A 12,113-nucleotide genomic window follows, 5' to 3' on the forward strand; every position below is an offset into this window, starting at 1 on the left:
CCGTCACCAGATCGAGCAGCTGGCTCGGTCCCTGGCAGTGGAGGAGGAGGACACGATCGGTCCGGCCTGCTTCGGCCCCTGCATCCGTGATGAGCCCTTCCCTAGAGGGTTCACGCTCCCTCGAGACACTCCCAAGTACATCGGCTCCATGAAGCCAGAAGACTGGCTGATCGACTACTCCATAGCCGTAAGCATAGCAAATGGCAACAAGCGCGTTGCCATGAAGTATGTTTCGCTCATGCTCCAGGGCACCGCCCGGACATGGCTGAACAGCCTCAAGCCCAGCAAAATCAACAACTGGTTGGCTTTCAGCGACGCCTTCGTACGCAACTTCACCAGCATGTACAAGCGCCCACCAAGCCTCGCCAACTCTCCATGTGCGTCCAGGGGCCAACCGAGTCCACTCGCGACTACCTAACGCACTGGGCCGAGTTGCGCAACTCCTGCGAGGGGGTCCATGAGGTGCAAGCCATTGAGTACTTCATCGCCAGGTGCAAAGAGGGCACCTTGCTCAAGCACAAGCTTCTGTGCAACGAGTCGGCTACCTTGGACGAGCTTCTCGTTGTGGCGGACAAATACGCCATGGTTGACTCCTCCAAGAAGTTGGAGATCCGGGTTGAGATGTCCGACAAGGTGATCCAGCCGGGTTCTCAAACGCTGGCTGGTGACACCAACCGACACCAACAGCCGAACGATAACAAGCGCAAGGCCCAGCATCCGGCTTCCAACAGCCGACAAGTGGCAGTTGTCGAGGATCAGCAGCCAGCCGGGCAGCCCGGCCCCAAGCGTCAGCGGGGCGGCAAGGGTGCCTGGCAGGCTGCCTTATCCTTCGAGCAGGCCCTCGATGCCACGTGCAAGTTCCACAGCAGCGTGAAGCCGTCTAACCACACCACCCAAAATTGCAACTGGCTCACCCGGATCGCTAAGGGTGAGGCCCTGCCGCCCCCTCCGCTAGCTGGCCAGGCTGGCTCGGCTGTTCAGTAGCCGACCGTACCTGCCGGCATGCACCAAGATGAGTTCCCCAATGAGAACGCCACCTATATCATCTTCACCAGTGAAGTCGACGACAAGCACAACAGAAGGCAGCAGCATCGCGAGGTGAATGTTGTCGCCTCAGAGGTCCCTCAGTTCATGCACTGGTTTGAGAGGCCCGTCACCTGGAGCCGTGAAGACCACCCAACCATCATGCCATCGTCGGGTGCATATGCCTTGGTGCTAGAGTCCACCTTCTCAACGGAGAGGCGGACCTGCCGCTTCACCCGAGTCCTGATAGACAGCAACAGCAACATCAGCATCCTCTACCGCCAAACCATGGAGCGGTTGGGCATCAAGGCAAAGCAGCTCCAGCCCAACCGGACTGTCTTCCATGGCATCATTCCCGGCCTTGCCTGCTCTCCAATCGGCAAGATCAAGATAGATGTCATGTTCGGCAACAAGACCCACTTCCGCCGCAAGCCAATCTGGTTCGAGGTGGTTGATCTGGACATCCCCTACCACGTGCTTTTGGGCCGACCTGCGCTGGCCAAGTTCATGATGGTCCCGCTCTATGCGTACCTGAAGGTCAAGATGCCGGGTCCCAAGGGCATCATCACCGTTTTTGGCGACTACGAGAAGTCGCTAGAGTGCGCCATAGCTAACAGCCGGCTGGCCGAGTCCCTCATCATTGCCAAAGAGAAGCAACTCCTTGACCGGGTGGTGGCCATGGCTGCCAAGTAGCCGGAAATGCTCACTGATCCCAAGGACACTGAAGGAGAGGGCTCCTTCCAGCCGGCCAAAGATACCAAGCAGATCATCTTGGATCTGGTGCACCCGGAGAAGTTCGCTGTCATAGGGTTAAACCTTGGCAGCAAATAGGAAGGCTGGAAGGATCGAGATGGACCTAGAGGGGGGAGGGGTTTGAATAGGTACAATTACAAATTTTAATTATTACTTAGCAATTTTAGGCAATAATGCGGAATATGAATTTTAGCCTAACAATTGCAAGTGTGATGATAGGAGCTAAGCAAGGTAACTAAGTAACACAAGTAGGAGAGTAAGCAAGCACAATATGATATAAGTAAGACTAAGAGACAAGTAACCACAAGTAGGAAGTTAGGGTTAGGGATAACTGCAACTCCGAGAGACGAGGATGTATGCCGATGTTCACTTCCTTGGAGGGAAGATACGTCACCGTTTAGAGAGGTGGATGTTACGACGAAGGCACACCAACGCCATGAAGGCTCACCCTATTCTCTCTTTGAGACAACACCATGAAGGCGTTTCTCAACCACTAGTGGTAGACCTTGGGGTGGTCTCCAAACCCTCACAAACTTTCCGGGGGTAATAACAACAAATGATTCCTCTCCGAATGACTCCTACCGCCTAGGAGTCTCCAACCTCCAAGAGTAACAAGAACGATGGGGAAAAGCTCAAGACTTGCTCAAATCATGAATTCCTATGGTGCAAAGAAGGGGAAGGAGTGGATCTATCACTTGGGTGGACAACTTTTCTCAAATGCTCTCAAATCCCTTGGGGATCTAAGATTTGGTGTTGGAGAGTGAGAGAGAGAGTGAAATGTGTTATAGGGTTTGCTCAAAGTGAATGGTCAACCGTCTCCTATGGGGGAGAAGGGCTATATATAGTGTGAGAACAAATGTGGCCGTTGTAGTGCAAGTGAACGGGCAGGCCGAACATCTAGGCTAGGGGTCGGACATCCGGCCTGGCAAGCCACTCGAAGAACAGGACAGAAGCAGAGCAGAAAACAGAGGGGCCGGACATCCGGGACCAAGGCCCGGACATCCGGCATGTCAGGAAACCCTGGACATCTGGCACATGACCGGACATCCGACACATGACCGGACATCCGGCAATTTTACTGAATCAAAAACAGCCTTTGCATAGCACAGCTCAGACATCCGACAAGGAAGCCCGGAAATCCGGGGAGCACTGGGAGCCCGGAAATCCGGGTAGCACTGGGAGCCGGAACATCCAGTGTAGAGGGCCGGACATCCGACAAGCAGCACATCACAAAAGTGCTCTCTGGATGGCTAGGCCCGGATATCTGGCGAGCAGGCCGGATATCCGACGTGTGGCCCGGATATCCGGCTTGAAGCCCGGACATCCGGCAGCCCAGAGAAAGAGACATGAAGGTTTAGCATGTGCATATATGACGAGGAGGTTTGTGGCAAGAGCAAGCCTTTAACTAACCCTATCGATCCCGTCTTAATAGTGCGGGATCCTATACTCAAGAAAACAAATATATGTAATCAAATTTTTATGCTTCATTATTGAGTAAAATCACTTTGTATGCTCTTGATCCACACACTTCGATGAACTGGGGGCTAACACATGAGATTTACTTGACAACCATTGTTAGTCCCCTACATGTATATTGTCATCAACATCAAAACATGATGTAAGGGCATGATTGCTCTTTCAATCTCCCCCTTTTTGTTTGTTGATGACAACCATACATGTAGTATCATAGATGCAATAAATAATCTTAGCATTGACAATCACAAGAGCAAAAGAACATAATATGTTAGGATGCACAACACAATCTTCGTATGGTAGCATATGTAGCTCAAAGAGATATAAATGTGAGAGACATGCACGTATGAAATCATCATAACACATAGACTAAAACATTTCATAGCCACAAGGACAATAACATAGTCTCAAACGATCAAGTACCATAAGTACCAACAACAAGTTTGAATAATAGCTAACACAAATAGCCAACACATAGCATGACCATACCACTACTTCTCCCCCTTTGACATCAACAAGGAAAAAGGGGCGAAGAACCAGACAGACTCTATCACTCCTGGCGGATGTCATCATCATCATCAAAGAACTCGGCGTACTCGTCACGAGACGGGAAATTGAAAGTGGAAGAGAACGGAGCAGCGGGAATCAGATCGTCATCACTCACAAGACTCCCACGGTCACGAATGCGTTGCTTGAGCTGATTCTTGGAGATTGTAACGCCCCGGATTCGATGCGCCAGGTGTCTGCCAGTTATTCGCCGTAGTTTCCATGTCATTTGCTTGCGTATTGCATTTTGCCATGTCATCATCTGCATTTCATCTGCATGTTTTTTAAAACTTGCATCCGTTGAGGTTCTCCCGGTTCTCTCCGTTGTCCGTTCGGAGTCCAGACCTCTCGCGTGTGCCCCGACGCCCCTCTCAGACCTTGTTTCATGTGCGGGTGTTAAACTTTCTCGGAATGGCCAGAGGTTTGCCAAGCGGCCTTGGTATAGCACCGGTAGACCGCCTGTCAAGTTTCGTGTCATTCGGAGGTCGTTTGATACTCCAACGGTTAACCGGGTAACCGTAAAAGCCCCTTTTGTCTTGCAGCCCAACGCCCCTCCAAAGTGGCCCAAAACCCATCCTAACCCCCTCCATGCTCTCATTCGTTCGATCACGATCGTGTGGGCGAAAACCGCTCTCCATTTGGAGTCTCCTAGCTCCCTCTACCTATAAATTTGTGCCTCCCCCGTCCAAATCACAGATGAAACCCTAAAACTTCCCCCGCATCCACCGGACATGTCCGCCCGCCGCCGGACGATCCGCGCCACCGCGTCCTCGGCCAATCCGGCGCTGCCACGCGTCCCCCCTGCCTCCCGCGCCGCCGCGGCCCGCCCAAGCCCAGGGAGAGCCCGCGGAGCCCATCGGGGCCCACCCAGCCCTTCGTGCCCGCGCCACCGCCCGTGCTCCCCGCCTCCTTCATCGGAGACCCCCGCCGCCGCGCCGCCCCCTCGCCGGCGTGCTCCGCCGTCGCCCACCGGGCGCCTCCCGCACCCCTCGGCCGCCTCCGCCCCGCCGCCGCGGCCATGGCGTCGCCGCCTCGGCGCCTTGGCCCCTCCGCCTAGCTGCCTGTCTTCCCAATCGGCCCTACCGAGTTCGCCGGAGCGCGCCTCGCGCCGCCTCTCCGCCGCCCCTCATCACCGGCAGCCATGCCGCCTCGCCGATGATCCGGTCGGGCCGGACCGGATCCGTTCGTCCCCGACCTCCCCGGCCATCTCCCGCGCCTCCTCCAACCTCCTCGCGGGAGCTCCTCACCGGAACCGCCTCCGTCATCGCCGGAGTTGGGGTGGATGAGATCCACCACCACCACCAACCAAACACCTCCCCCGCGCCCTGGATCCCTCCGTCCCGTTCATCCTCGTCCCGGTTGACTTTTCGCGTGGGTAATTTTCACCAAGTCCCCGAATATTTGCATATTTTTAGCTCCTGTACATCGCATCATAACTCCATTTATACTGCTCCATTTCGTGCGTGTTATATATCAAAATGTTCGTTGTGAGATGCTCTTCATTTCGTTCCATTGCATCATGTTCATTTGAGTCCATCTTGATGCCTGAATCATCGTTGCAAGAGTGCTATATAATGTTGTCTGCTGTCTGTTAACAGAACATGTTCATTTGTCATTTTTGCCATGTTTGATGTGTGCATCCTATGAGGTTGATGTCTACATGTGTTTTGTGCTACATCATGCCATCTTTTACAGGGCTGTATTCTATGTATTTTTGTGATCAATGTGCTGACTAGAACAAGCATGCAAACTAGGCTTCGTGATGTTGCTGATTTCAGTCCCTGTTCTGCTGTTATTTTTATGCCATGTAAACTTGATGCTACAGAGAGATCCAAACATATTTTGAGATACTTCAGTAAGGATGTTTTGAACATATGGTTATTATATATGCATTCATGACCCTGTTTGCAATTATGGAGTAGTCTAGCATGTCATTTTGCTTGCTCTACTTTTGCTATAAAATGTTTCCTGGCAGATTGTTTACATGTTATTCAATTTTGCCAAGGTTGTTGTAGTTGGTCCTTGCATGCTATGAACTTGTTCTTACCTTGGTTAGTTTCATAAACATGCCTTCTTGCTGATTCTATGCTCATATTGTCATGCAATGACTTGTGGTGAGTGAATCGAGCTTGTTAAGTAGGGTACTTGCTGTTACTGTTTTGCTAGGTTGAATCTCTTATTTTGTGATGCTATGTAAACCTGCTGCTACAAGTCATTCCATGCATAATCTGGAGATGTTCACTAAGGATGTTTTGTTACACATGTCATGCTCTATCCATCCATGCCTCTGGTTGAATTTATGCCTTGCTGTAGCATGTTGTAATATTGCTCCAAAGTTGCTAAATAATGTTGTTGTCAGCCTGGTAACATTAAGTTCAGTTTTGCCATGAGTTTTGCTAGTGATCCATGCACCCTATGAACTTGATCTTGCCATGCTTAGCTTCATAAACAGGTATTATTACTGTTGGTTGCCTTGACATGCCATGTATTGCTCTGTGGTGAGTGGTACAAGCTCACCAACATGCCTACTTATTGTTGTTCCTGCCATGTATGAATCTGTCATATCTTTTGCCATGTTTACATGAGTGCCATCATATATTCTGATCCTTTTTGGCTCATGGTCAGTAAAGGACTTTTGTTCTATGGGTTTAGTAGATTCATGCCATGCCTTTGTTTGCCATGATAAGTTCCTGTAACATGTGGTTTGATAGCTCTAAACATTGCAACCTGATGTTATTTCTGGAAAGTCTGAAACTGTTATTATTTGCAATCTTGCCATGTGTTTTGGAGCATGTTCCAGTGATTTCTGGAGATAGCTCAGTATTCATGTTTTGTTATGCTTTACCTGTACATCATGTCCATGCCTTTTGTTATCATGTTGAGCTGTTGTAGCATGTTGTTTTGATGCTTGCAATATGACTAGTTGCTGTTTTGGACATCTTGTCCTTTAAACTTGTTTCATGTGTATGCATTGCACCGTTGCTCCGTTTCGAGTGTGCTCTATATGAAACTTGCTTAGAATTGCATGTAGTTTCATATTATCATGTTGCATCCTTGCTTTTAGGTGTTTTCTTGATGTTTGAATGCATTTTGCATCAATGCCATGCTTGACTTGTTTTGCTCATATCTTCTAGGCCGTAGCCCCGAATTAAATGAACTTTATATGTAACTTGACTAGAATCTCATGTAGATCCTTTTGGTGCTCTTTAACTTGCTGTTTAACAACTTTAATATAAGGTTTATTCAGATCTGGACCAATTTCGAAACTTGCATATGAGGACTTACCGGAATTGTTATATGTTGTTTCCGACCTCATTTAAACTTGCTTTGATGTGTTGCTCTTGTATGTGTCATCTCTTGCCATGAGTAGCTCCATGTAGCTTTGTCATGCATCATGCTTGTTGTGCATCATGCCTTGTTCATGTGTGGTGTGTTTACCATGTTGTGTGCTTCTTCTCGATAGTTCCCGTTTCGTTGCGATCGTGAGGATTCGTTCGTCTACGCTTGGTTCGTCTTCGTGGCTTCATCTTCTTCATGGACTCGTTCTTCTTCCTCGCGGGATTTCAGGCAAGATGACCGTCACCTTGGATTTCAGGTGAAGTTGAAGATTGCTCCATGGTGGACATGATTATTTTGGTATATCACAATATCTCTTATTTAATTAATGCATCTATATACTTGGTAAAGGGTGGAAGACTCGGCCTTATGCCTGGTGTTTTGTTCCACTCTTGCTGCCCTAGTTTCTGTCATACCGGTGTTATGTTCCCGGATTTTGCGTTCCTAACGTGGTTGGGTGATTTATGGGACCCCCTTGACAGTTCGCTTTGAATAAAACTCCTCCAACAAGGCCCAACATTAGTTTTACCATTTGCCTCACCACCACCTATATTTCCCTTGGGAGTAATTAACCCAAGGGTCATCTTTATTTTAGCCCCCCCGGGCCAGTGCTTGTCTAAGTGTTGGTCCGAACCGAGCAGCCTGCGGGGCCCCCTCGGGGAAACTCAAGGTCTGGTTTTACTCGTAGCTTGACTTATCCGGTGTTGCCCTGAGAACGAGATATGTGCAGCTCCTATCAGGATTGTCGGTGCATCGGGCGACTTTGCTGGTCTTGTTTTACCATTGTCGAAATGTCTTGTAAACTAGGATTCCGAGCCTGATCCGGTCTTCCTGGGAGAAGGTATATCCTTCGTTGATCGCGAGAGCTTATCATGGGCTAAGTTGGGACACCCCTGCAGGGTATAAACTTTCGAAAGCCGTGCCCACGGTTATGGGCAGATGGGAATTTGTTAATGTCCGGTTGTAGATAACTTGACACTAGATACTAATTAAAACGCATCAACCGCGTGTGTAGCCGTGATGGTCTCTTTTCGGCGGAGTCCGGGAAGTGAACACGGTTTCTGGGTTATGATTGACGTAAGTAGGAGTTCAGGATCACTTCTTGATCATTGCTAGCTTCACGACCGTTCCTTTGCTTCTCTTCTCGCTCTTATTTGCGTATGTTAGCCACCATATATGCTTAGTCGCTGCTGCAACCTCACCACTTTACCCCTTCCTTTCCCATTAAGCTTTGCTAGTCTTGATACCCATGGTAATGGGATTGCTGAGTCCTCGTGGCTCATAGATTACTACAACAACAGTTGTAGGTATAGGTTTTGCGATGACCATGATGCGAGAGCGATGTTACTTGTTTGGAGTGCTTCTTCTGCTTCTTCTTCGTTTAGGGGATAGGTTCCAGGTCGGCAGCCTGGGCTAGCAGGGTGGATGTCGTTTGAGTTTCTGTTTGTGTTTCATCCGTAGTCGGATGTTGATATCTTGTATTGTGATGTTGTATTCGTGTGGCATTGTATGCCTCTTGTATGTATCCCCATCTATTATGTAATGTCAATGTAATGATATCCACCTTGCAAAAGCGTTTCAATATGCGGGTCTATCCTTGGTGGGACCTTTGTGTTCCTTTTGGATAGGGTCGCATATTGGGCGTGACAAGTTGGTATCAGAGCCTCGACCGACCTTAGGAGACCCCTTGATTGATCGTGTAGTTTGGCCGTTGTTGAGTCTAGAAGAAAACTGTTTTCGGAGTCTAGTTATATCGGAGAGTAGGAATTCTTTTTACTCCTCAGTCCCTTCGTCGCTCTGGTGAGGAATCTTTACGTAGGTGTTTTGAATTACTTCTCTTCCCTTTCTAACTTTCTTTAAGATCACGCAGTTGGTTTTCCGATCGTTGGTTCTCAGCTCTTTTGTTCCGGTGCATTTCTCATCAAGTTGACTCGACCCTCTTCTTCCTTGCCAAGTTCAATCCTCAGTTCACTCTCAACGAAGTTGTTTCTCTGCCCTCAGTTGTCTTCTTTTCCCACCCGCCCACCCCTTTTTCTTCTCGAAGCCAGAGTCCATAATCGAGTATCCATCCTACTCGTGCGAAGCCTTTGTTTTTTTCCTCTATGATTTCAACCGGTGTTTCTCTTCAAAATATTCGTCGGTTCCCCCTTCCAAGTTGCCTTTGTTTTCCCGCCCTCCCACCCTCTTCTTCCCGGAGCCTGAGTCTGTTTCGACCATCAATTTCACTCGTGCGAAGCCTCTTCAGTCTTCCCTCAATTGTTTCAACCGGTGAATTCTCGTCTCGGTGGACATTCTTCATCTCTTTTTATTTCTGGTGGATTCAATTCTAATTTTTGGTAGTGATTATATTCTTTCCCTCGGCTCAAGTGTTTTCCCTGCTCATTCGCCTCTCGCCAGTTTACCCTTTCGGAGTGTTCAAGACATCTCAGGAGATTCGTCTGTGTTCCAATTAATTCGAGGTTGTCACCTCATTCAAATATTTCAATTGTTCCGGTGCATCATCTATCTTTTCAACAATCCTTTTCAATGGTGTTATCTCTTCAGTGGGCCCTAACCCACAGGTCTTTCCCAGGATCTTACCTGACTCTTCTAATTATTCCGGAGTTATTCTCAATTCTTTTCAAGTGTGACGTAAGAATGGATCCCATCAGTCAGATGCCTTTCCAAGATTGATTTCAAATCATTTCATTGTTGGCTCTACCTTTTCGCTCTTTATTCTCCCAGAGTATCTCAGTAATTTTGGTGGTGTTTCTCGTTGTCAGTTCAAGATCGAAGAAGAGTTTTTCCTCTAAACCTTGTCCGTTCTCTCGAAGTTTCGTGGTTCTAGCTTCATGTTATCAGTCTCGAATTATTCCATTTGCCAGATATTCTTTTCACCCATCCGGAGTATTTCAGGAGTTGTTTTTCCGTCTCGATCATCCGGAGGCCATCTTTTTGGAATATTTCTTCGTTCCAAGTTTTCAGATTCGTCCTCCAATTATTCTATATCCGTGCCCCTTCGTTCATCTCAATATTATCCCGGTGCTTCGTTCAAGTGATCTTTAATTAGCTCATGATCTCTTTGTTCTTTTGCATCTAGATCCCCTCTAGCATATTGGTTTTTCTAATTCTTCCCGGTGATTCAGTCTCTTTCATCAGTCAATTCCGAATTCTTACGGTGGTTCGTTCAAGATTCTTTTCTTTGATTATCATATCAATCCATCCGTTCTTTCGAATCCTACCGATGGTTCATGAAGACTTTCTCAAGTTTTGTGCTATACCCCCTTAATCCCTTTCAAGAAGGATAAGTAATATGCAAAATCCATTGCTTGTCATCAATTTAATTTGATGAAGGATAAGCATACAATAAATCTTATTCTTATTTCATCCAAGTGATTAATCCTTTCCTTCGGAGTTTGTTCTCGATGAATAAATTCTAGTTCCAAGTGTTTCATCTTTTCTTTCTGGAGTTCAAATTTCCTAGGACTTTTCGTCGGAACCTCCATCTAAATCGTCGCAAGGCTAATCTTATTCTATTCATCCCTCAATTCTATCTCATCATCCTTTTGTCACCGGAGTTCTTCTTGGTGGTTCTTCAGGATTTAATTCATTCTTCAAGTGTTCATCAAGTTTCTTGTTCAAGGAGTTCTAGTATCTTCCTTCTTGCATCTCAAAGTGAAATCAATTCTCCATATTCTTTTGAAGTGGAGTTTGCATTTCTTCATTCTCCTCAGCTATTTAATCTTTTCCGCTTGTGGTCGGCGATCAGCTCATAATTTTGAGATGGTATCCATAAGTCCACGACAAGCTTATTCTTTTCGTTGTTGATTTTCTCAACAACTCCATTCAATCCTTCCTTCTAAGTTCTTTTCATTCTATTTCATTTCTTCCGGAAGCTTGGCGTTGTTCATCTCATCATGTGCCATCCCGCCTTGTGAAGCTCGTGTTCTATTGCTCCATGTTTTAACCGGAGTGCTGCCTAAATCCTTTCAGTCTTATTCGTTTCTTATCTCGTTCTAACCGGAGTGGTTTCATAGTCTATCTGATTCCGTGAGCTTTAGATTCTCGTCATTCTCGTCGTTCCTCTCTTCTTCCCAAGTGCTCTCGATTCTTTGCTTCTTCTCTTGAGTTCTTGTTTCACCTCATCATTTTTTCTTCCCTTCCGTCTCGGTCCTAAGATCTCGGGACGAGATCTCTTGTTAGTGGAGGAGTGTTGTAACGCCCCGGATTCGATGCGCCAGGTGTCTGCCAGTTATTCGCCGTAGTTGCCATGTCATTTTCTTGCGTATTGCATTTTGCCATGTCATCATCTGCATTTCATCTGCATGTTTTTTAAAACTTGCATCCATTCAGGTTTTCCCGGTTCTCTCCGTTGTCCGTTCGGAGTCCAGACCTCTCGCGCGTGCCCCTTCGCCCCTCTCAGACCTTGTTTCGTGTGCGGGCGTTAAACTTTCTCAGAATGGCCCGAGGTTTTCCAAGCGGCCTTGGTATAGCACCGGTAGACCGCCTGTCAAGTTTCGCGTCGTTCGGAGGTCGTTTGATACTCCAACGGTTAACCGGGTAACCGTAAAAGCCCCTTTTGTCTTGAAGACCAACGCCCCTCCAAAGTGGCCCAAAACCCATCCTAACCCCCTCCATGCTCTCGGTCATTCGATCACGATCGTGTGGGCGAAAACCGCTCTCCATTTGGAGTCTCCTAGCTCCCTCTAATTATAAATTTGTGCCTCCCCCGTCCAAATCACAGATGAAACCCTAAAACTTCCCCCGCATCCACCGGACATTCCGTCGGCCGCCGGACGATCCGCGCCACCGCCTCCTCGGCCAATTCGGCGCTGCCACACGTCCTCCTGCCTTCCGCGCCGCCGCGGCCCGCCCAGGCCCGAGGCGAGCCCGCGGAGCCCATCGGGGCCCGCCCGGCCCTTCGTGCCCGCGCCGCCGCCCGTGCTCCCCACCTCCTTCGCCGGAGACCCCCGTCGCCGCACCGCCCTGAGTTCCCGCTGCTG

Source organism: Triticum dicoccoides, chromosome 4B (genome assembly GCF_002162155.2).
Source record: "Triticum dicoccoides isolate Atlit2015 ecotype Zavitan chromosome 4B, WEW_v2.0, whole genome shotgun sequence".
Lineage (NCBI taxonomy): Eukaryota > Viridiplantae > Streptophyta > Magnoliopsida > Poales > Poaceae > Triticum > Triticum dicoccoides.